Here is a 26836-nt window from a genome sequence, read left to right as displayed (position 1 = left end):
CAAAACACGGCCGGTTATCCCATCAGGTCCGGCTGCTTTCTGGTAATGCTCTTTTATACTCGCGGTCTCGTGCCCGGTTCTGCTCTGCAAGTCTCTCACGAGAGCATCTGGCAATATGGACGAGGCCTGACGCACGCGTGCAACCTGTGTCAACTCGCGCCTGGCTCCATGTTTAAAACGAATGTAAGTAACTGCTTGCCAATTTCACAGGAATGAAATGAAACATTCAGCACATTTCCCACTTGTTCTTAAAATCCCAAATACTTAAAAATGAATGAATCAGCCCACGTAACATGTAATACTTTAATAATTGACTAAAGAAATACAGTTCTTTATTTATAAAAACATATTTCCTGTGAAATTCAGTAATTCTGTAAAAGTAGTAATACTATTATAATCTTCCCTGCAGAAGAAGAAAAAAAAACAAAGAAAAAAAAAAACTGTACAACCCCTCCCAAAACACAATAGAAAATGTAATGGATTTAAGGGTTATAACGGTAATTGTATTGGTTTTAATGTAAACTATAATGGTGTCTGCTAGTATTTGATGCATTCTATTGATGGGATGTAATCTAGCAGGTGGCAACCATTAGAACAACAGTAATTGCTATTAGAATAATGCCCAAAACAAAAAGCAATTTTGTAATGGTTTTTATGGAAACTGTAAGAATTTCTGTGATGGTTTCTATTGTTTTTGTTTTGTTTTTTCAGCAGGTTAATGATACTCAATGATACGTTAATTGACAATATTGAGCTGAAGCTTGACTTTGCAAATGTAAAATCGCAAATCAAATCGCAATCGCAATATTTATCAAAAATATCGCAATTAGATATTTTCCCCAAATCGCACAGCCCTACTGGCTAATGCTAATTCAGTAATATTGTTATTCACGTCGGCGCTAATGATGTTCGACTTCGCCAGTCAGAGATCACTAAATATAATGTTAAAGAGGTGTGTGAATTTGCAAGTACGATGTCAGACACTGTAATATACTCTGGTCCGCTCCCTGCTTACCGGGGTGATGAGATTCATAGCAGACTGTCGTCACTCAATGGCTGGATGTCTAAGTGGTGCCCACAGAATAACATAGACTTTATAGACAATTGGACAAGTTTTTGGGGCAGACCTGACCTGTTGAAAGAAGATGGAGTTCATCCCTCTTGGGGTGGTGCCGCTCTTCTCTCTTGAAATATGGCACATAGTCTTAGAGTTCGTACTTGACTAACTGGGGCCCAGGTCAGGAAGCAGACAGACTGGCTAAACCGACCGTCTGCTAGCCGCCTCACGTCACAGAAGTCAGTTAATTCTCAGCACATAGAGACTCCTTCACCTAGATATCACACTATAGAGACTGTGTCTGTTCCCCGAACTAGAAAATACAGAAAACGTCCAATCCAAATTAAGAGTAAGAATTTAATTGATGTTCAACAAATAAAAAATGCTTACAATACAGAGAAACAATTGATAAAGCTTGGCTTACTGAATATCAGGTCCCTTTCTACAAAAGCACTTTTTGTAAATGATTTGATCAATGATCATAACCTAGATTTGCTCTGTTTGACAGAAACATGGCTAAAACCAGATGAATACATTACTTTAAATGAGTCCACCCCCCAAGATTAATGCTATAAAAATGAGCCACGTCCAGAAGGTAAAGGGGGAGGTGTTGCTAATATTCTCAGTATTTCTCGGAGGGCAGGCTTTAAGTATAACTCGTTTGAAATTATGGTACTGCGTATAACATTATCTAGAGAAACAAGTGTTAGTGATAAATCCCCTGTGATGTTTGTACTAGCTACTGTATACAGGCCACCAGGGCACCACACAGACTTTATTAAAGAATTTGCTGATTTTCTATCTGAGTTAGTACTGGCTGCAGATAAAGTCTTAATTGTTGGTGATTTTAATATCCATGCAGATAATGAAAAAGATGCATTAGGATCAGCATTCATAGACATTCTGAACTCTATTGGGGTTAGACAAAACGTTTCCGGACCTACTCATTGTCGAAATCATACTCTAGATTTAATACTGTCACATGGAATTGATGTTAGTGGTGTTGAAATTCTGCAGCAAAGCCATGATATCTCAGATCATTATCTAGTCTTGTGTAAACTCCATATAGCTAAAACTGTAAATTCTACTCCTTGCTACAAGTATGGTAGAACCATCACCTCTACCACAAAAGACTGCTTTGTAAGTAATCTTCCTGATTTATCTAAATTCCTGAGCATATCCAATAGCTCAGAAGAACTTGATGATGTAACAGAAACTATGGAATCTCTCTTTTCTAGCACTTTAGATACAGTTGCTCCTTTACGCTTAAGGAAGATCAAAGAAAACAGTCTGACTCCGTGGTATAATGAGCACACTCGCACCCTAAAGAGAGCAGCCCGGAAAATGGAGCGCCGATGGAGGAAAACAAAACTAGAGGTACTTCGTATAGCCTGGTGGGAAAATACCCTATCCTACAGAAAAGCATTAAAAACTGCTAGATCTGATTACTTTTAGTCTCTTCTAGAAGAAAACAAACATAACCCCCGGTATTTATTCAATACAGTCACTAAATTAACGAAAAATAAAGCATCAACAGGTGTTGGCATTTACCAAAAGCACAGCAGTAATGACTTTATGAACTACTTTACTTCCAAGATCGATTCTATCAGAGATAAAATTGTAACCATGCAGCCGTTAGCTACAGTATCGCATCAGATAGTGCACTATAGATCCCCTGAGGAACAATTTCAATCATTCTCTACTATAGGAGAGGAAGAATTGTATAAATTTGTTAAATCATCTAAACCAACAACATGTATGTTAGACCCTATTCCATCTAAACTACTAAAAGAGCTGCTTCCAGAAGTCATAGATCCTCTTTTAGCTATTATTAATTCATCATTGTCATTAGGATATGTCCCCAAAACCTTCAAATTGGCTGTTATTAATCCTTTCATTAAAAAACCACAACTTGACCCCAAAGATCTAGTTAATTACAGACTGATCTCAAATCTCCCTTTTCTGTCAAAGATACTAGAAAAGGTAGTATCCTCGACAATATATTCCTATTTGCGAGGAATTCCAGTCAGGATTTAGACCGTATCATAGTACTGAGACTGCTCTCATTAGAGTTACTAATGACCTGCTTCTATCATCTGATCGTGGGTATCTCTTCATTAGTTCTACTGGATCTTAGCGCTGCGTTCGACACTATCGACCACAACATTCTTTTAAATAGACTAGAACACTTTGTTGGCATTAGTGGAAGTGCCTTAGCATGGTTCAAATCGTACTTATCTGAACGTCATCAGTTCGTAGCAGTGAAAGAAGAGGTATCAAATCGATCACAAGTGCAGTATGGAGTCCCTCAAGGCTCAGTACTAGGGCTGTTACTTTTCACGCTTTACACGTTACCCTTGGGAGATATTATCAGGAGACATGGTGTTAGCTTTCACTGTTATGCTGATGATACTCAGCTCTATATTTCTTTGCGGCCCAGTAAAACTAACGGAATGCATAGTCGATATAAAAAACTGGATGACGAGTAACTTCTTACTGCTCAATTCTGAAAAAAAAGAGGTGTTAATTATCAGACCTAAAAACCCCACATGTAATAACCTAGAACACTATCTAACACTTGACGGCTGCTCTGTCGATTCTTCTTCATCAGTTAGGAACCTAGGTGTGCTGTTTGATAGCAATCTTTCATTTGAAAGCCATGTTTCTAGCATCTGTAAAACTGTGTTTTTCCATCTCAAAAACATATCTAAATTGCGACCTATGCTCTCAACGTCAAATGCAGAAATGCTAATTCATGCGTTTATGACCTCAAGGTTAGACTATTGTAATGCTTTATTGGGTGGTTGTTCTGCATGCTTGATCAACAAACTACAGCTGGTCCAAAATGCAGCAGCTAGAGTCCTTACTAGAACCAGGAAGTACGACCATATTAGCCCGGTTCTGTCAACACTACATTGGCTCCCCATCAAACATCGTATAGATTTTAAAATCTTGTTAATTACTTATAAAGCCCTGAATGGCTTAGCTCCTCAGTACTTGAGTGAGTTCTTATCACACTATAGTCCTCTACGTCCGCTGCGTTCTCAAAACTCTGGCCGTTTGATAAACCTAGAATATCAAAATCGACTGCGGACGGCAGATCCTTTTCCTATTTAGCACCCAAACTCTGGAACAATCTACCTAACACTGTTCGGGAGGCAGACACACTCTGTCAGTTTAAATCTAGATTAAAGACACATTTCTTTAACCTGGCTTACACATACCACACTAAAACACTTCTATTATTCAAATCTGTTAAAGGATTGTTAGGCTGCATTAATTAGGTCAACCGGAACCCGGGGACACCCCCCATAACACATGATGTACTCATTACATCATAAGAAGATGGCATCTACGCTAATATTAGTCTGTTTCTATTCTGTTTCTCAGTCCGTGTCTGGATCAGATGGTGGATCGGTGCCGGGAGATGTTGTATGTGGCCCTGATCGTCGGCGGAGGCCGGACACCTGGATGAGCCCCGGGGACATATATTAAAATACAATAAAACTTAAAATAAAACAAATAACTAAAAATATTATAAAATACCGAACTACATAATACTATTATTGTTAGAAATTGCAACAATATAAAAATAGAAATGTAATACATTTATACATTTAAAATTTTAATTAAAACAATAAATAAACACTAATATCCTGGCCAGAAGAGAACAGTCCCCCGACTGAGCCTGGTTTCTCCCAAGGGTTTTTTCTCCATTCTGTCACCGATGGAGTTCTGGTTCCTTGCCGCTGTCGCATCTGGCTTGCTCAGTTGGGGACACTTAATTTCTAGTGATTATCGTCAATTTGATTTCACAGATACTATTTAAACTAAACTGAGCTAGACAATAACATCTCTGAATTCAATAATGAAATGCCTTTAACTGAAAATTGAGTGTTTAATCTTATTTTTATACATTACTGACAGTCTATCCTCCAATTTGATACTGTTAAGTGCTTTGACACAATCTGTATTGTTAAAAGCGCTATATAAATAAAGGTGACTTGACTTGTGTGTGTGTGTGTGTGTGTGTGTGTGTGCGCGTGAGTGAGTGTGTGAGTGTGTGTGTGTGTGTGATTAGGTGTGTGTGTGTACGCGCGTGAATGTTCAGGTGTGTGTGTGTGTGTGTGTGTGTGTATGAGTGAGTGAGTGAGTGTGTGTGTGTGTGTGTGTGTGTGAGAGTGAGTGCACCTGGTATTCATCACGTCCTGGGGACCAAATGTCCCCACAAGGATAGTAATACCAGTAAATCTTAATCTTGTGGGGACATTTTTTGGTCCCCATGAGGAAACAAGCTTATAAATCATACAGCATAAAGTTTTTTGAAAATCTAAAAATGCAGCATGTTTCCTGTGAGGGCTAAGTTTAGGTGTAGGGTTGGTGTAGGGCAATAGCACATACAGATTGTACAGTATAAAAACCATTACGCCTATGGGATGTCCCCATAAAACATGGAAACCCAACATGTGTGAGTGAGTGTGTGTGTGTGTGTTCATGTGTGTGTGTGTGTGTGTGTGTGTGTGAGAGTGAGTGAGTGTGTGTGTGTGTGTTTGTGTGTTGTGAATGTTCAGGTGTGTGTGTGAGTGAGAGTGAGTGAGTGAGTGAGTGTGTGTGTGTGTGTGTGTGTGCGTGAGTGCATCCGTGCGTGCGTGAGTGTGTGTGTGAGTGTGTGTGCGAGTGAGTGTGTGTGTGCGAGTGAGTCAGTGTGTGTGTCCGAGTGAGTGAGTGTGTGTGCGAGTGAGTGTGTGTGTGCGAGTGAGTGAGTGTGTGTGCGAGTGAGTGTGTGTGTCCGAGTGAGTGAGTGTGTGTGCGAGTGAGTGAGTGTGTGTGCGAGTGAGTGTGTGTGTGCGAGTGAGTGAGTGTGTGTGCGAGTGAGTGAGTGTGTGTGCGAGTGAGTGTGTGTGTCCGAGTGAGTAGAAAATATGGTTTGTACAGTATAAAAACCATTACACCTATGGAGAGTCAGCTACAAAAAAATGGAAACCAGTCAGTGTGTGTGCGTGTGTGTCTCACCTGCATTATGGCTGCTGGAATCAGAAGATCTTCTCCATTGGGCGGCAGTGCGCGTCTACAGTGACTCTCTCTCTCTCTCTCTCTCTCTCTCTCTCTCTCTCTCTCTCTCTCTCTCTCTCTCTCTCTCTCTCTCTCTCTCTCATCGTTGTGCTGTAGGGAGCTCCAGCAGAGTCCGGCGGTGTCCTGCTGTGTGTCTGAGCCGGTGATGTGAGGCGCACTGCGGGCTGAAGGTGAGGGAGATGCTCCTCGATCCGCCGATGATGGAGATACTGGACCTGCTTCATAACACACATGTGCGCTGAAGATAATGACGAGAAAACGAGTTTAACGTTTAACTGATGCTTCGTCTTCATCTTCGATTCCTCCTCCTCTTCATCATCATCATCTGATCTCGCTGTCAGTCCGATCTTCACCTGCGCGCCACGAAGAGGATTTATCTCATGACAAATGCGGCTGATGTGGATTTTTCCTCCTGATTTCCTCAGAATTCCTTCATCGTTTATTGGTTTGGGAGAGCAGAAGGCTGGCTCCTCAGATCTGATGGTTTCACTCGGTCTTTGCTGAAATCTGGATCCATCACTTTGGGTGAGACGATTCTAAATTTATTCTCGCTCATTATCTATAAAAGTTTGATGCTGAAATAATTTTTTTTTAAAAAGCATTTAAATGTTTTGTTGTTCAGTCGCATCAAATTAATCTTCTTCAACGAAAATTAAATGAACTTAAAAAGAAATATAGCTATATCTCATAAGACCAAATTGATTGATTATCATGATTCGTTTTACAAACCTCCTTTGACTGAACGAAAGCGAACCATTTAAAACATGATCGGGTTTGCTGTGAAGGATTTTGTCTCTAATGCGCTTTGCGCTGCAGCGATTTCTACAGTTCGTGTAAAAATTAAAATTAATATTAGTCAACGTGAACCGCGCGCGCACACACACTAATGCGTTTAAATGAGTGTGTTTCTGCTTGAACTGTGTGTGTGTGTGTGTGTGTGTGAGAGAGAGAGAGAGAGAGCGAGAGAGACCAGAGTTGGACTGAATCTTCGGCATTTATTAGTGAGATTCGTTTTCATTCTTACAGACGCGTTTGCAGCATCTCAGAAATGACGCGATAGCGGGACAGAGCCGGTGTGTGTGTGTGTGTGTGTGTGTGTGTGTGTGTGAGAGAGAGAGAGGCGCGTTACATACATGAAGGATCAAATCTGTCACCACAAAGAGAGAGAGAGAGAGAGAGAAGAGAAAATGATTCCAGTAAATGTTAAAAACGAGTGAAATAAGGTTAATGTCTCGAATATTCAGCCTTCAGATGATAATTCAGCTTGTAGATTATGTTTATCTTGTTTAATGTGTATTCAGGCTGGTTTTTGTGGATGTTTCATTGGTTTGTGAGGGTGAAGTTGTTTCTGGTTTGGACCTCTTGCTTCACAAAACTGCATTTCAATGCTTTTCTGGTTATTTGGCCTCAACCAAACTGTTGTTAGATCTCAGATGGATCAGATTATATAAACATGATGGGCATGGAGAAATTATGTTTCAAAGGAGCACAGAAAGTACATTATTCATTCATCAAACTAGGATTTCTTCATGTGGTTTTGTTCATAAAAATTAAGCATGGTCTACTGTTTAAGAAATGTCACACATTTCCAGTAATCCTCTGTTTGTTTGTTTTTATGAGCACATATGTTTGATCCCCCCCCCCCCCCCCCCCCATTCAAAGTCAGCTGGAAGTTTCTTTTTTTCTTTCCGGTTTAAGGTTTAATTATCTGCCGTGAGGCCTGAGAACCGATCTGAGGTCTGGTAGAGCTTGTTTCTCAGATCTTAAATAGATGCCAATTACATGATTTCCTGCGATCCTGAGACCCGTCAGCCTCGGGCATGAACACTCGCTCCTGCACAGCTTATTAATCTCACATTGATATCAAAATATCAGCTCTGTAAAGACCTCATCTTGTCATATATGTAGCTTTTGGAAAGTTTAATGCAAACTATTTCAATTAATTAATGAAGTTGAACATATATATTTGGGTTGCTGCTGCATCACATGTTGGTGGACTAAATACTGTATGTTACTGTAGTGTCATCATGATGTTTTAGGTCCTATTCACCAATTATTTCTAGTTTTTAATAATCGTTTTGCCTTCACTAGTTCATTTTACATGGTCCTGCAGTGTGACAAATGAAGTATTTTCCATTTTCATTTCATCTCTTAATTACCATGAGCTCATAAAAGCTGCTTGTATAATAATTATAGAAGAATTAGCGAAGTGCTGTTTTCAAACACACCGCAGGAGAACGTCTATAAAACACTTCAGCGTTCAGCGTGAGGATTTATTTCAGGTGTTGAGGGCAGAAAGATGTTTCTGCGGTCCTGAGGGATGTTATTAACACAGCATCCGTTCCGTGGTGGACTTCATGAGTGTTTCTGTGTGTGTCAGAGGTGGGCAGCTTACATCACCGTACAGCATATACTGCCAGTTATATAAGAAATAACTTAAGCATGCACTAACATCTATTATTGGATAATCTAGTCATTTAGATACTTTAAAACACTTACTTGAAGATTTTAATGGAGCCTTGTTGGCCTGCTGGACTTGAATGGCATCTTTAGGTTCATAAAGTCCCGCTCTGATTTTTGAGACTTCCCAGGCAACAGGGAACATAACAGTTATTTAAATGTTGGGACAACATTTTCTGAAAGTTATGTTTATGGAACATTCTTATAACTCTATTAATGTTTGATATGCATTCTTAGAACGTTGAGAGAAAACGTTCTCGAAAAGTACTTACAACGTTTGTACTTTGATGAACATTCTAAGAAACGTTTTTTTGTAACTTGTAATGTTATAATCGTGACACATTAAAAACAGACGTTAAAATAATGTTACATTTTTGGTAAGAGTGCAGTTAACGGAATGTGGCAAGAAACATTTTTGTAACCTTTAAATAATGTTGAAGTCACCACGAGAATACTGAACATTTTAACGCTCTTAGAATATTAAAAATAAATGTTCAAATAACATTATATTATGGGTAAAAAGTTAATGGAATATTGTATGTAATGTTTTTTTTTTTTTTTTGCCATAAAATAACATTAAAATCATAACATGAAAACATGACTTTTTAATATTCTTGGAATATTAAAAATAAGCGTTCAAATAACATTATATTTTGGTTGAAATCTTTGTTAGAACGTTGTCAGAAATGTTTTTGTAACCTTAAAATAACGTAATTATGTTAACACGAATTTGGACATTTCAACGTTTTAGAAACATTTCAAAGCAATGTTCCTGCAAAGTTTTTATAGTTTAAATTTGAAGAGTTCATTTGCAAAAGCAGATAACTACTTTTTAACAATTTTCAATAATCACGTTTTTTCATTGTGCATTCCAATTAATCTCCATCAAACTGCAGTTGGGTTATTTTGATTAGGTTAAAAATAACTAAAAAATACAATAAAACACAATAAAAACATGATAACATAAAAAACATGAATTTTGAAAATTCAAAAAAAGGGTTTTCTGTTTTTGCAAATAAACTCGAGATTTGTTTCCTGGTTGTTTGGCTCTGTATTTTGTACCGCAGTCCTCTGAGGGTCAGATTGCGCTCCGGTCGCTGCGTAACCCGCTGGGAACGAGTGTTCAGGATTGCTCTGGATCTGTGAATGTGATTCCAGCGTTTCTCTGTTTCTGAGGCTTGTGAGCAGCACTGACGTCTCTGTGAGCTTCAGGGAATGCAAGCTCTTCCTGCTGATGACGGGATGAAATTTACTCTAGAGGAAAGCAAAGCTAAGCCAAACTCTGATTTGACATTCATCTGGAAGGAAGGTGGCAGTAATCTCTCTGAAGCTGTGTGTGTGTGTGTGTGTGTGTGTGTGTGTTTTATGATGGTTGTCTGTTATTTTTAGATTTTGTGCTCATGTTCAAATATTAAAAGTAAATGTGGGTTTTCTGCCTAATTCATGAAGTTCCATGTAATGGAGACCAGAGGCTTCATTATAAAATGCTTTGTAGAAACCATCCTACATTTGATCTAATGTACATGTGATTCATAGAAGTGAACATATGAACAAAAATGCGCATACACTTTAGTTGTGAAATCTATAAATCACAAATGATCTTGAAATTGTGTGCAGCTGAATGGTTTCAGATCTCCACCTTGTAAACGCTCCCTAATTAATGTCATTATCTTATAATAGAGCATCAGTCAACATGCAAATCCTTTACTTGAGAATGACGAGCAGCAAGCAAGAATCGCTCAGATTTCCAAATACTTGCAATACTATGACAAGAAAATGTTTTATATCTGCTTAGAACCCAACCCTTTTCTCGTCTGAGACTGTTTTACAAGCAGTGCTGGGGAAAGTTACATTTAAAAGTAATGCATTACAATATTGCGTTACTCCATAACAAAGCAATAATTGCATTACTCAGGGTGTATTCACACCTGTATTGTTTGGTTCGATTGTATCAACCTCAAGCTCATTTCCCCCTTTGGTGTGGGTCTTTTAGGCAGGTGTGAATACAGCAATCACATTCGGGTGCGGACCAAACAACCGTACCCACAGACCCAGCTGAAGAGGTGGCCTCGGTCCGCTTCCAAACCAACTCTGCTACGATTCGTTTAAGGTGTGAATATGACCTGACCTCGATCCGACCCAGTTGCAGAAATCATGCTCAGAAACAGACAGCTTGCACATGTAGCTGTTGTTTGTGTTTCAATCACTTGTTTTTAAACCACAATGCTTAAAAATGCATGCAAATGATGAGTTTTTGTGAACATGGTGCACACCAGCGTGATGTGAGCGCCATAAATCTTTTTGAAAAGATTACTTTCATTCAAGATGGCCGAACAGACGGTGCCAGGGTGTAACGTTTGACAAACAAAAGCTTAAACCTTAAAGACTGACTACTGCTTGCGGACTCAGATAAAGTGTATTACGACTTGAACCATTAAGTTATCATTTAAAGAAAAAAAAAAAGAGCGCCAAATAATGCCAAAACCAAATCAAAGCCGAGGCGAGTTGTTGGATATCGCGCCAGAAAACCAAATCTGCCTGGAGGGAAATTTTGGTGTGCTGAGGAAGGAGGTGAGCGATATAAAACTGAACTTTGAAGAATTAAAAACAAGGGTGAATGACGCCGAACAGAGGATTGCGGACAACGAGGATCGTAACATGGATTTGACTAAGGTGCTGTTTCAGCTGATGTGCAAACAAAAGTACCTTGAGGAGAAGTGTGAGGGTCTGGAAAGCCGTTCACGGAGAAATAATTTAAGAATTTACTCTGTACCGGAAAAAATAGAAGGAAGTAATATGATTGAGTTTATAGAAAAGCTTATTCGTGAGCAACTTAATATCTGGGAAGAGATTTATATTGAAAGGGCGCATCGCGCCGCAGCAACAGGTGTCTCCACGGGACGTGCCACGGACATCACCAGATCAATCATTGTTTGTTTCCGTAGTTTTAAGGAGAAACAACGAGTGTTATATGCTGCATGGTCTCTAAAGGACATTCGGATCAAGGATCAACGGATATACTTTGATGAGGATTACACCACCGACGTTTTTAAGGAGCGCGCAAAATACAGGAGCGCAAGGAAACAACTCCAAGAGCGAAAAATCAAGTCTCGCATTCTCTACCCCGCAAAACTCATGCTGTTTATGCAGGATGGAAAGACTAAGATTTTTGAAAATCCACGAAAAGCAGCTGAGGGTCTAAAGGACTTTGGCGTAACGATGGAAGTTCCAAGAAAAGAGCCGGATTGGGACTCCGCTTTGCGGGCTGTAGGATGGCAGTCCACCCGCAGTAGGAGCAAACATGCTCCTGCTGGGGAAATAACAGCCAGCGTTGAATCTCTTCGACTTTCCTTGGACAGTTATGAAAATGAAAAGATACATGACGAATAAGGTATGTGGAGATTACATTGTGGCAAGCACTAATTTGTATAATTGAGTGCAATGTCCACAGTGTGTGAACATATCCCTACACAAGCTGAAAATTCAGAAGGATGTGTCTATGACCATGATGAACTGGACTCGGAGTCAAATTTTTTTCCAAACATAAATGATACATGTAAATATTATACAGACGCAGAATTTAATAGTAATATAGAAACGGCTGGTTCATTTTCTCTTATTCATTTGAATTGTAGAAGCCTTTATTCAAATTTTAGTAAAATACATGATTATTTGAACACTTTACAAAATAAATTTACTGTTATAGCTTTGTCTGAGACTTGGTTAACGGATGAGAAAGGTGTGGAATTTCATTTTGAGGGTTATGAATTGTTTTATGTTAATCGGATTTATAAGAGAGGAGGGCGGGTTGCTCTATATGTTAGTAGTGATCTGAAATGTAAAACAATTGAGTGTATGACTACTGCAATAGAAGATTTAATGGAATGTTTAACTGTTGAGATTGAAATGAAGAAACAGAGGAATATTGTTGTCACATGCATATATAGAACTCCAGGGTCTAGCATTACAGTATTTAATAACAAGCTGGAGCAATTATTAGTTGGGATGAATGAAAATAAAGTGTCTGTAATTTGCGGGGACTTCAATATAAATCTCTTGAATGTGTCTAATCATACCAGTAGTTTAGATTTTCTAGATTTAATGTACAGCAGAGGCCTTTATCCTACCATTACTAGGCCTAGCCGAATAACCTCCAGTTGTGCCACATTAATTGATAATATTTTTGTAAATATATTTGAAAAAACGGTCAAAAGTGGACTTTTGATAAATGATATAACGGATCATTTACCAATATTTGTAACTAATTTTTGTGAAATAAAAACAAATAAAGAAAAGTTTAGTAAAGTTATTAGGTTAAGAACTGAGGAAACACTAAATAGATTTAGGGATGATCTTATGAAAGAACACTGGGATAATGTTTATAATACGAATAATGTAAATAAGGCTTATGAATTATTTTTAAAAAAGTATTTATGGTTATATAATAACAATTGCCCAATAAAAATATTGAATGATAAAGTAAGAAATAATAATAAACCTTGGTTAACGAGGGGTATATTGAAATCATGTAAAAAGAAGAATAAGCTTTATCGGGACTTTGTAAAATATCGGACAGTAAATGCAGAAAAAAAATATAAAGCCTATAAAAATAAGTTGACTACTATAATGAGACGTGCAAAGAAAGATTATTATACAAATGTGTTGATGGAAAATAAAAGTAATATCAAAAGAATGTGGAAAGTCTTAAGGGAGGTTATGGGCAGTAAAATTAATTATAGTCAGCCATTATACTTAATGAATGAACAGAATGTCGAGATAAGTGGTGAAAAAATGGCTGATGAATTTAATTCATTTTTTGTTAATGTTGGTCCAAATCTTGCCAAAACTATACCATTACATAATGAAAATAAAAGCTGGACAGGTGAAAGCAGAGTTATGCAATCCCTTTTTTTTTGACGAAGTTAGTGAGAGTGAAATTATTTCCACTGTTTCTAAATTAAAAAGTAAACATTCATGTGATAGTGATGGCTTAGATATGTATATTGTCAAAGAAACTATATGTTGTATTATTAGACCATTAAAATATATAATCAATTTGTCTTTTAATACAGGTTCCTTTCCAGATAAAATGAAGGTGGCCAAAATTATTCCTCTTTTTAAATCTGGTGATAGGCATAGTCTTACAAATTATAGGCCTATATCTTTGCTTTCTCAATTTTCAAAAATTCTGGAGAAACTTTTTGTTAAAAAATTTGATTATTTTCTTGAAAAACATTCTTTGATACATGATAATCAGTTTGGGTTTCGAAGCACCCGCTCAACAGCTATGGCTTTGATGAAAATCACAGAGGACATTATCACAGAATTGGAGCATAAAAATTACACAGTTGGAGTTTTTATTGACCTTAAAAAGGCTTTCGACACTCTTGATCATAGTATATTGATATCTAAATTACAGACATATGGAATTAGAGGTCTAGTATTAAACTGGATTATTAGTTATTTAGAAAATAGACAACGATATGTAGAGTATATAGGCCATGAATCTAAGTTGGAAACAATGCAGTGTGGAGTCCCTCAAGGCTCTGTGCTGGGGCCTAAATTATTTACTTTATATATTAATGATCTCTGTGATGAATCAAAGATTTTACGTTTTGTTCTTTTTGCGGATGATACAAATGTTTTTGTATCGGGGAATAACTTAAAAATATTAATGAAAACTATTGAACAATAATTGGTCGTACTTCAGAAATGGTTTAATAAAAATAAACTATCGTTAAACTTAAATAAAATAAAATTTATGTTGTTTACAAATCAAAAATGCCCTGATAATGTTCGTTTGACTTTAAATGGAATAACTATTTAGGTTTTTAGGAGTACTCATTGATGAAAAATTTAAATGGAAGTCACACATAGCTTATGTAAGAAATAAAATTTGTAAAAACATTGCCGTTTTGAGTAAAGTTTAGGTTAAATTATAAGGCAATGAGAATCCTATATTGTTCCTTTATTTTGCCATATTTGATGTATTGTTTGGAGGTATGGGGTAATTCATATTTCACTAATTTAATGCAGGACTGTTTCTGAGGTCAGGATTACTCAAATTGAAGGACTTGGTTTCTTTACAAACTTTATTAGTTGTTCATAAAGCAAAACATTGCCTGTTACCAGATGGATTGCAAACCCTTTTTACTGTGAATAGTGAGACAAGCAGAAGAAATAATGATTTTAAACAACCTTTTGCTGGAAATACACTCAAACAAATGTGTGTCTCAGTTTCTGGTGTGAAAAGATGGAATTTACTAGAAAATGATCTAAAATGTTGTTCAAATATTCTTCGATTTAAATATAAGTATAAACAGAAGATACTTTACTTGTACAAAGATGATGGTCAATGATGGTCTCGTCGTTGTTTTCGTTGTCAGAGTTGTCATTATTGTATCATTGTTGTTTTTGTTTGTTTAATTTTGTGTAAGCAGAATTAATAATAATAAAAAATAAATAAATTAAAAAAAAAATTAAAATTGAAAGTAGATTACATTTGGTCTGGGCTATTTTGTTATTTTTTTTGGTGTTGTTATTTTTTTATTTTATTTTTCATGTCGGTGAGGCCATCTAATTTGTAATTTTCTTAATATAAGAATGGGGTAGGAGTTTATAAGATTTTTTTTTCCTTCATCCTACTCCTGTTCTTCTTGTCATGGAATGTATTTTTGTTGTGTTGTTGGATTGTTGTGGCATTTCGTGTTGCATTACCATGAAAAGAGAATAAATGAAATGAAATAAATAGGCTAAAGCTTGCCGCAAAAGTTACCATGAATATGTTGGGGGGGAAATAGTAAGGAGATATTTGAATTATTTACTAATTAACTAGTGTTTTCTGAGTCAGTGTCGCAAAGATGAAATATGATCTTGACTCGCCATCTCATCATGGACACGCTTTTAGAAAGAAATGCACGGATCTGTACGGATTACATAATGAAAGAGTTTTTGTTTTGGATTTGAATTACTTAGTTTTGTAGTCATTCAAAGCTTTCTATAGATATATTCATCATTTCTGTAAGGAAAATATTTGTTAAGTTTCAGTTCATTTTTGTGAAGCGCTCAAGTTCAACACCGAGATGGCAAGAGCATCCTATTTATTTTCTTTATTTTACAAAAGCACAATGCTTTGTTGATATTGTGAGTGCACACAAATAAAAGTATACTCTTTACAGTTCCAAACGATGTATTATGTATAATATTCTATTTCTATTCTATTCTATAATATTCTATATTCTAAAAATTACAGCTTATTTAATTTGTTTCCACTGATGTCCTGAAGCGCACTTCAGCTTCCACTTTGTTTAAACTAACATTGAGTGCGTTTACATGCACCCTCTTAATGCGATTATAATTAGATTTTGGCAATATTGCGATTTAAACTTTACCTCATGTAAACGCAATTCTTCGATTTAAATAATGCGATTAAGCTCATAATTGCAGCAAGCATAATTTTATTAACGCCACGTATGCCAATTTTAATCGAAATATACAGGCACGTAAACACTGATGTACTGTACATGAATGACGGGACGCGCGCCTGTAATAATACCAAAGTCCCTATAGTCTTTGATAATACGCAGATTAGAAACTATGGAGGGGAAGAAAGCATCGTACTTTTGGGGAAAACACAACTCGCTGCCACCAGTTTCTGTTCCTTACCCTCATCCAGAAACGGCGAGAACGCAACGGCAGCGTATAGGCAAACAAATTCCATCACATTTCTATGGCGCCAAAAAAGTATGGAATACAGCCATACGAAATCATTATGCTTTAGACATAAATAAATTAAAACGGCGGCGAGTAAACACACCTGCTCTTTCTGAGTCCATCATTTGTGCTGTGCAATGGGGTATGTGAATTATGGCAGTTAAAAAAAATGTACCACAATTCTTAGCGAATAATAATAATAATGGAAATTGCCTGTAAATGGGAGTAAGAGCTTTGCTCTTGACATGTAAACATCATAATGCGATTAAGTCCTTACTCTGATTATTGTAACGTAAAGTGAAGTGACATTCAGCCAAGTATGGTGACCCATACTCGGAATTCGTGCTCTGCATTTAACCCATCCAACGTGCACACACACACACACACACACAGCAGTGAACACACACACACACACCGTGAACACACACCCGGAGCAGTGGGCAGCCATTTTATGCTGTGGCGCCCGGGGAGCAGTTGGGGGTTCGGTGTCTTGCTCAAGGGCACCTCAGTCGTGGTATTGAGGGTGGAGAGAGCGCTGGACATTCACTCCCCCCACCTACAATCCCTGCCGGCCCGAGACTCGAACCCGCAACCTTTGATTACGAGTCCGACTCTCTAACCATTAGGCCACGACTTCCCCATTATTGAAAGTAATCGCATTATTCGTGCGCATGTAAATGTAGTCATTGTGATATGCTTTAAGTATTTTATATCTATTAGATTTTATTATTATTTGTTATAATTACAACATTGTTTGACATTTTCATAAGTTTCTTCATATTGTGTTAATGTCTGATCTCCATGATTAGCCTGTTTTTGCACTTCCTGTTTTTCCTGCTTGAGAATTTCAGTCCAATGAATGGATGACTTTAGCACACGTGTGGTTTTGTTTGCAATTTCTGGTTCACTTGCAAAAATGGCAGTGTGAAAGCGAACCGCACCAAACAAACAAAAAAAAACAACATTGTATTTGGTCCGGACCAAAGCAAGTGAACTAGCGGACTTTCCTGGTGTGAATACACCCTTAGTTACATTTTATTCAAAGTAATGTTTTGTGTTACTTTTGCGTTACTTTTTGTCACCTGAGCTGGGCTTGCTTATTTGTTTTTTAATAATATAAACCCCAAAAGTTATATTTTTTGGCAACTGTTAGGGCCGTTTGACATCAAACATAAAATGAATAAGCCTCAGGCTGAAGGAAGAGCCTCTCTGCACTTACTCCGGATTTCTCTCAACATGAAGACAGGAGAGCTGTCAGTGAATAAATGGGAAAACAAAGTAACTTGTTTTATTGTAACTTATTTGAAAAAGGTAACTCATAAATTTCATTGTAAATTTAAAAGTAATGCATTACTTTACTAGTTACTTGAAAAAAGTAATCTAAGTCACGTTACCCCCCAACACTGTTTATGTTGGTGTGGATTTTAACATACACACACTCTAAGATCAAATCTGCATGTTTTATAAATGAGGCCCCTGAAGACAGATGAGTTTTCCTTAAACACAAGCCCATCAGTGTGTTTAGAGATGATGACTCAGATATTAAGGATAAATATTCAGTTTTTAAAGCAACCTTCAGAAGCTGGATGTGCGTGGAGAAGCCGCCGATGAGCCTCTTTATGTCTCTGTCTTTGTTCTATTGTCTCTCCTTTTACAATCGACTGAAGTAAGGTGAGTTTGGCTGCGATCCTCCGGCCAGCTGAGCCCACTGGAATCAGCCCACTATCGTCCCTCTCACAAAAACCTGAAGCGTCTCTGAGTCACAGATGAGCTGGTGCTGGTGACCACGCATGAGTGGACTCTCGCATCCCATCAGCGCTGTGGGAAAGTGAGTCATCAAAAGGACTGTTCTGCGTGTTTCTCCATGTGTGGGGTTCACGCCTGGTTTCTGGCTCTGATCGTGGGAGATGTTCTGCTGGGTCTTCGTGTCTCAGGTCCATTTCTCATCCCACATGTAGTTCTTCCCACCAGATTATTTTCACTTCCATATGCAGTTATCTGGTTCGGAGTTATGGTGAACGCCTGCCAGGATGCTTCTGTAGAATGTAGTGAATGTAGAACAGTCCCCCGACTGAGCTTGGTTTCTCCCAAGGTTTTTTCTCCATTCTGTCACCGATGGAGTTTTGGTTCCTTGCCGCTGTTGCCTCTGGCTTGCTTAGTTGGGGACACTTCATTTCCAGAGATCGTCGACCTGATTGCACAGATACTATTTAAACTGAACTGAGCTGGACGATGACATCACTGAATTCAATAATGAATTGCCTTTTACTGAAAATTGAGTGTTTATTCTTGTCATTTTACATTATTGACACACTATTTTCCTATTTTGATATTGTGCAGTTGCTTTGACACAATTTGTATTGTTAAAAGCGCTATATAAATAAAGGTGACTTGACTAAATATTCTGTGTTGTATTCTCTCTCTCTCTCTATATATATGGGTAGTCGTGGCCTAATGGTTAGAGACTCGTAATCCAAAGGTTGCGGGTTCGAGTCTCGGGCCGGCAGGGATTGTAGGTGGGGGGAGTGAATGTCCAGTGCTCTCTCCACCCTCAATACCACGACTGAGGTGCCCTTGAGCAAAGAGTGGAGTGCCATCCTCCATGAAAGAGGACAGCAGTCCGTCCAGCTCATCTAGGAAGGTTGGTAGAATTTGGCCAGGGGGACGGTAGATTACCACAATCTGGAGTCTTATAGGAGCTGTTACAGTAACGGCATGAGATTCAAATGAGTTGAGATTGCCTAGGGGAGAGTGGGTAGAGTATTTCCAATTGTTAGAAATGAGCAAACCAGTGCACCCACCCCGGCCAACTTGCCTAGGGGTGTGAGAGAAAGAGAAATTGTGAGAGAGAGCAGCTGGGGTTGCCGAGTCTTCTGGACGAATCCGGGTCTCAGTCAAGCCCAGGATGCTGAGTGTGGAATGTAAGGAAAAAGCAGAAATGATGTCGGCTTTGTTGACAGCTGACTGGCAATTCCAAAGACCTACAGAGAAAGAAAGAGGTGCAGTGGAAGATGTAGAGATAGGGCACAGGTTAGTAGGGTTACATAACCTTATACGTGTGTTTTTAGAGGTTGAGAGAGAACCGGAATGGTTTGGAAACACATGACTGAGGTGGAAGGATAGAGGATAGGAAGGTGTGAGGGAAGATAAAAACGATACTTAAGTGTGTGCTCTGTGTCGTTGCTCGGTCAAAGTCGCGCAGGAAAAAGTCATCTGTCTTTACACTCGTTGGTCTTCACATGAGGAGGCTGAACGCTCTGACATCAAATAAATATAGTCTAAGAAACTAGAGTGAAAACAGCTGTGGCTGGCTTCTGATCAGCCCACCCAATAAGGTAGGACTGCTAATAGCTCAAGACGAAACTAACACCGCACAATCACACAGGCTCGTTCTCAAATTATTATAATTACCAGTAAGTGCAATCAAACATAAAAACCCCAACGAGTAGAAATAGGTAGGAAACTAACTATTCCTTCCTAGCAGCAAGTAAATAATGTAAACAACAGAACTGCGACCAAGTTATTCAAAACACTTACGCGAGCTGCTGTTCGTCTCTTCTGGTGACTAATTGGCTTTCCCGATTAGTCACACAAAATGCAAAATGCCTCACATCTCTTGCAAAATGAAGCACTGCATTCAACATATCAAAAACATCTCAAAAGCAATCATATGCAAACACCTTTGCCATAATATTAATTCCTGTTAGATTTGTGTGTGTTACATAGTCATAGAGAATTGTGTGTTGTGTTTTGCAAAAAGTGTTTTATGAAATTGAAAAGAGTCAAAAACTGAGAATTAGTGTCTGGTTTTGCAGATTTGGTGTGTTTCTGCTGTTTGAGTGTCATCTTTCAGAAACTGTGTGACAAGGAAAGATTCTGTGTGGAAGCAGTTGAAAAAAACTGAAAGAGTGTTTGCCAAATGCATAAATGTAAATGTTCCTCACAGAACTGCCCATAGGTTCTCCAAGGGGTTCTTCTGCTTTTACAGTGATTGTACAGTGAGCAAAATGTTCAAAAATGGTTCCTTTAGGGATACAACACCTGGACAGCAGTGCTTTAAAGGTAATATATAACTATACTAATGCAGTTATATACACTATTTCCCCGTTTAATACTGTAAAGCGGCTTTGACACAATTTGCATTGTTAAAATCATTATATAAATAATGGTGACTTGACTTGATATACACCTTTTAGGGAGTATCAAATGTTTAAATGTAATTTTCAATATTAGGGTTAGTTAATAACTTCTGTGCCATTTGGAGATTATTTGATTGTCCTCTGTGTGTTTGACACAGTCTGTTGAGTGTTTTCCAGCCCTGTTCCTGGAGCCCTACCAACACTGCACACACATTTTGATCAAACACACCTGATTCAAGGTCATCAGAGACTCAAAATTACTCAAATGAGTGTGTGATAAAGAGACGCTCATAATGCACAGCGTTGGGGCTCCAGGAAGAGAGTTGAGAAACACTGCTCTAGATGACTGAAAATAGTTTATTTGCTTCAGCAAATGTAATCATCCTCAGTTTCAGCGGCAGATGCCAAACACAGATGTGTTTTGATTTTTGCAGTGATCTTGTGATTGATGGATGCGGTCGCTTTGAGCTGCAGAATTTATATCCTTTCCTCCTCCAGCCCTTCTCAGTTTGTATGTTGACATCTGAGCGAGAAGATGAAGGTGATGTGGTCCAGAGCGTTTCACACATATGATATAAACTGTAGAAGCTCAGAGAAATCTGTGCAGGCCTCGGTTTCTCTCCTGCCATCTTGGTTACTCATTCCTGCAGTGATAGCTTCTACATAACACGTATGATGTGTATTACAGTTTTTTTCACCTGCTTACACACATTTTCTAAATTTTGCCTCTTTTTTTCAAAACTTTGCACACAAATCCAAGAATTGCACACAAAATGCTAAATGTCTCACATCTCTTGCAAAATGAAGCACTGCATTCAAAATATCACAAACACATCTCAAACATTTGCAAACACCTTTGCCATAATATTAATTCCTGCTAGATTTGTGTTACATAGAGAACTGTGTGTTGTGTTTTACAAAAAGTGTTTTATGAAATTGAAAACTGAGTCAAAGGCTGAGAATTAGTGTCTGGTTTTGCAGATTTGGTGTGCTTCTGCTCTTTGAGTGACAGCTTTCAGAAATTAAGATTTTGTGTGTAAGCAGTTGAAAAAAGGTATGACAGCATCAGCTGCAGAGATCAGACTGAACCATAAGTAGAGAGAGAGACCGAGGACATCTGAGTCTCAGTGTAAATCATCATCATCTTCTTCTTCACAGTGATGTTTAGCGCTTTCTCAGTCATGGAGTCTGTCTGACGAATGTAAATGCTTGAAAATCTTATTAGAGAGAGCTGGAGAGCTAACTAACCCTGACTTAACTTAACCTAGCACATGCTCTGTTATAGCTGGGGTCCAGGATTGATCTGGAGTTACTAGAATTCCAGCGTGGCATCAATTCACAGAGCAGAAGAGTAGCAGCAGTTCTGTTTTCTCATTTAATAGTAAAGCTAAAGACACAGCTGTCCATCATCTCTCATGCTCATAGACCAGGAATACAAGGAGACATCCAGCATCTCATGGAAGCTCTTCTCTGTGATTTTGAAGCCCTCGTTTAATGTTTAGGATAAGGCCAGATTGCGAACAGATTCGATCACCCACGCAATCTTATTCCTAAATGACAACGATTCAGCTGTCTGTTAAACCCTTGAATCACAACAAATCTGGGTTTTAGTCAGAGACAGCAATTAATGTATATGAAACATCTTTACAAAGTCTTTATATTGTTATTTCTGTGTTACAAACATTCAAGTAATCAGAAGTACAGTAGATCAATAATACAATAAATCACCTTTTTTAAGGTGACGCTTCAAAAAAAGATATATCCGTTACAACGTAGCGCCAGCAGGTGGAGACAAGTGCCAGTCATTGAATCATTCGTTTAACATTCGTTAACATTCTGTTGAATATTGAATATATTTATAAACAGATTGCAGCTATTTGAATTTTGTCAGAACCTCTAGTAAATTACAGGTTATTTTGCCGTTGTCTATATTTTCAGAATTAGGGACAGGAGAATCGTGATAGCAATTTAAAAAAACTATACAATTTTAAAAATCGAGATTCTCCATTCTCAGTTTACCCAGAATTGAGAAGCTCTAGTTCGTCATTTATCCACATGTAAAAAATGTAGAACTTTAGAGATTTATTCATCTGCTTCCACACAGAATCTTTCCTTGTCACACAGTTTCTGAAAGCTGTCACTCAAACAGCAGAAGCACACACCAAATCTGCAAAACCAGACACTAATTATCTGCCTTTGACTCAGTTTTCAATGTCATAAAACACTTTCTGTAACACACAACACAATTCTCTATGTAACACACAGAAATCTTAACAGGAATTAATATTGTGGTAAAGGTGTTTTCAAAGGTTTACTTTTGAGATGTGTTTGTGATATTTTGAATGCAGTGCTTCATTTTGCAAGATATGGGATGCATTTTGCATTTTGTGTGCAATTCTTGGATTTGTGTGTAAAGTAAAAAAAAAAAAAAAAAAAAAAGAGCAGGAGTTTTTAAGCAGGTGAAAATTGACTGATGCGCTTCCTCTCACGCCGATTTCACCTCCCACGTCCCAACGGTTAGCAGTCAGTCATCACTGATCAAACCTGCTGCTAGTGTTAAACTCCTTCTGCTCGCTGTTCAAAAGAGCCATATTACATAATGTCTGTGTGTTTGTCTCATGTGCTAAAATGTAGGTCTGTCACGCGATCTCATTAATTAGCCTACATGATGTGCCGGTTAATTAATCACTTATCAATTTTGGCTCCCAAGAAATTACCTCCCAAAAGATCATTTAAAGTCAATATTGTGTAAGCATTGAATCAACATTACAAAAAAAAAAAAAGTAGCTTTAGAAAGAAATACTTTAATTCAGCATTGCAGAAATAAATATAATAAATGGGCATTAGTGTTTTTTTGTTTTGCAGATTTGGTGTGTGCTTCTGCTGTTTGAGTGTTAGCTTTCAGAAACTGTGTGACAATGAAAGATTTTGTTTGTAAGCAGTTGAAAAAACTGTAATATTACCAAAGGAGCCAGTAGGTGGCAGCAAATTAGTCTTAATGAGTGAGTCACTGAATCATTCTTTCAGCCGATTTGTTCAAACTGCTAATTCATTCAGAAACTAATGCAAGTGCTTTTTTGAATGGCTCACTGAATCACTGACTCACTTGATTCATTCAAAACTGCAGATTCATTCACTAATGAATCACCACTATGTGTTAATCAGAGACGTTCCAACAGTTCTGCTGTGGCTTTGATTGCAACTATTTTAATTTGCAAAACTGAGCAAAACAGAAAATATTGTGTCTAAAATTTAACACAATATGTGACTCTGGAGCACAAAAGCAGTCATGAGTAGCACGGGTATATGTGTAGCAACAGCCAAAAATAATACATTGTATGGGTCAAAATTATAAATTTTTCTTTTATGCCAAAAATCATTAGGATATTAAGTAAACATCATGTTCCATGAAGATATTTTGTAATTTTCCTACCTTAAATATATCAAAACTTCATTTTTGATTAGTAATATGCATTGCTAAGAACTTCATTTGAACAACTTTAAAGGTGATTTTCTCAATATTTAGATTTTTTTGTCCTATTATATTGTCCTATCCTAACAAACTATACATCAATGGAAATATTATTTATTCAGCTTTCAGATGATTAAAACAATTGACCCTTATGACTGTTATTGTGGTCCACATTACGCTTTCCATAATTTATTGTACCAAATCTACATGTTAAATTGACAGCCCTATTATATTGATGAGGTATTCTGGTCTATCATGTATATTTTTACCCAGCATTCCTGTCAGTTGAGCTCCACCGGATTCATAATGAGGAACACTTTCTTCACTGAATGCTTAAACATTTATTCTGTGAAGACCAGGAACGTTTTACCTCAGAGTCTAAACAAGACATAATGTGTTCGGTTTACTTGGGCAAAGATGTGACAGAGAAATGCTCTGTAATTTCCATACTTGTACAGAAAGAAGATGCATTCTCAGCATCGCAGATAAGCAGTGGAAGTGAAAGGAGGGCCGGACGCATCTGTCCCGCTGCTGTAGGACGCGTGCGAGTCGTGCTAAACACAGAGCGTAATGGGCCGTAAAGCAGCACGAAGACTGAATTATTCAGGTGTTGAATTTCAATAGTGCTGTGTGTTTGGAAAGATTTGGGTTGGACTCTCTTATCTTTTATTAAACACACACCAGGCGTCCTGACAGTAAAGAAGTGCCTCTCTCTGCAGCTCTTCTGCATGCGCTGAGCATCACGAGCATCATGAGTTCTCCGCCTCCAGAGTCCGACGCACGAATGCAGAATTAGGGATCTTCATTATCATCTGTCTGTCTCTCCTTCTTTCCAGGCCACTGAGGAGCTATCTGATGTGTGTGTGTGTGTGTATATGGATGGATAGATATATAGATGGATGGCTATATAAATAAATGGATGGATTGCTATATAGATAGATGGATGAGTACCTGTATATAAATGGATGGATGGATAAATGGATGGCCATATTAATGTATGGATGGCTACAGTCAGGTCCGTATATATTTGGACACAGGCACAATTTGTATTATTTTAGCTGCTGACCAAAACATATCCAAGTTACAGTTATATAATGAATATGGGCTTAAAGTGCAGACTCTGAGCTTTAATTTGAGGGTATTCTCATCACAATTGGAGGAAAGGTTAAAGAATTGCAGCTCTTTAATATATACCTCCCTTTTTTTCAAGGAAACATAAATAATTGGACAATTGACTCAAAAGCTGTTTCATGGACAGATGTGGGCTATTCCTTCGTTATTTCTATATCAATTAAGCAGGTAAAAAGCCTGGAGATGACTGCATTTGGAAGCTGTTGCTGTGAACCACATCATGTGGTCGAAGGAGCTCTTCATACAAGAGAAACAGACCATTGTTAGGCTTCAAAAACAAAACAGATCCATCAGAGAGAGAGCAGGAACATTAGGAGCCAAATCAACAGTTTGGTACATTCTGAGAAAACAAGACCGCTCTGGTGAACTCAGAAACATAGAAAGACCTGGACGTCCACGGAGGACAACAGTGATGATGATCGGAGAATCCTCTCCATGGTGAAGAAAAACCCTTTCACAACATCCAGCCAAGAGAAGAACACTCTCCAGGAGACAGACGTGTCTACAATCAAGAGAAGACTTCACCAGAGCAAATACAGAGGCTTCACCACAAGATAGATTAGACATCTGGAAAAGCCAGAGCACTTCCGAAAAAACGTTCTTTGGACGCTGAAATTAAGATCAACCTGCACCAGAATGACGGGAAGAAGAAAGTGTGGAGAAGGCTTGGAGCAGCTGATGATCGAAGCACACAGCATCATCTGAGTATCATGGAGCAGTGTGATCATGAGCTGCATGGCTTCAGTGGCTCTGGGTTACTGCTGTTTAGTGAAGATGAGACAGAAGACAGAAGCAGCCGGATCAATTCTGAAGTGTGTCGAGATATACTCTCTGCTCAGATTCAGTCAAACACAGCAAAGCTGATTCAGCGGCGCTTCAGAGTACAAATGAACAATGACCCAAAACATACAGCAAAAGCAACCCAGGAGTTTCTGAAGGTAAAACAGTGGAATATTCTGCAATGTCCGAGTCAATCTCCTGATCTCAACCCGATTGAGCAGCATTTCACTCCCTGAAGACAAAACTAAAGACAGAAAGAGCCACAAACACACAACAACTGAAGTCAGCTGCAGTAAAGACCTGGAGAAGCATCAGAAAGAAGAAACCCAGTCTCTGCTGATGTCCATGAGTTCAGACTTAAGACCGTCATCGCCTGCATTAGTTGATTACATTTATTTGTCCAATTACATTTGAGCCCCTGAAAATGGGGGCACCGTGTATAAAAATGGTTGTAATTCCTTAACATTTTATGTTATACTTTAGTTCAACCCTTGAATTAAAGCTTAAAGTCTGCACTTCAATTTCATCTTAATTGTTTCATTTTAATTCTATTCTGGTGGCATACAGAGCCAAAATTATGAAAATTGCATCAGTGGCCAAATATATATGGACCTGTATATAAATGGATGGATATGTAGGTGGATGGATTTATTCATGGATGTTGATAATATTAGTGTGGTTTGTTTTACAGGCTTTATCTGTATCATACAGATGTCAGTTGGAGGGATTAATACTATACGAGTCCTTTTATGTTTATGGAGATTAATGCTTCAGTCCAGATGCTTTTACTGTAAAGCCACATGATGCCACAACATACATGTAGAGAGACGACAGATGATGCAACGATCACACAGAACATACACAAATTCATAATATTAACAAACACTGTATTATATAATGTTAAGCAGGCCAGTAGCTGAAGTACATTTCTATAGAAATGCTCCTGAGGTTCAGTGATTGATTCCTGAGAGCTCCGTGTCTGTCCGCTGAGAGCAGATCTTTGCTCCTGCT

This window comes from Barbus barbus (genome assembly GCF_936440315.1).
Source record: "Barbus barbus genome assembly, chromosome: 35".
NCBI classification, from domain to species: Eukaryota; Metazoa; Chordata; class Actinopteri; order Cypriniformes; family Cyprinidae; genus Barbus; species Barbus barbus.
Note: the sequence above shows the minus strand (reverse complement) of the source record.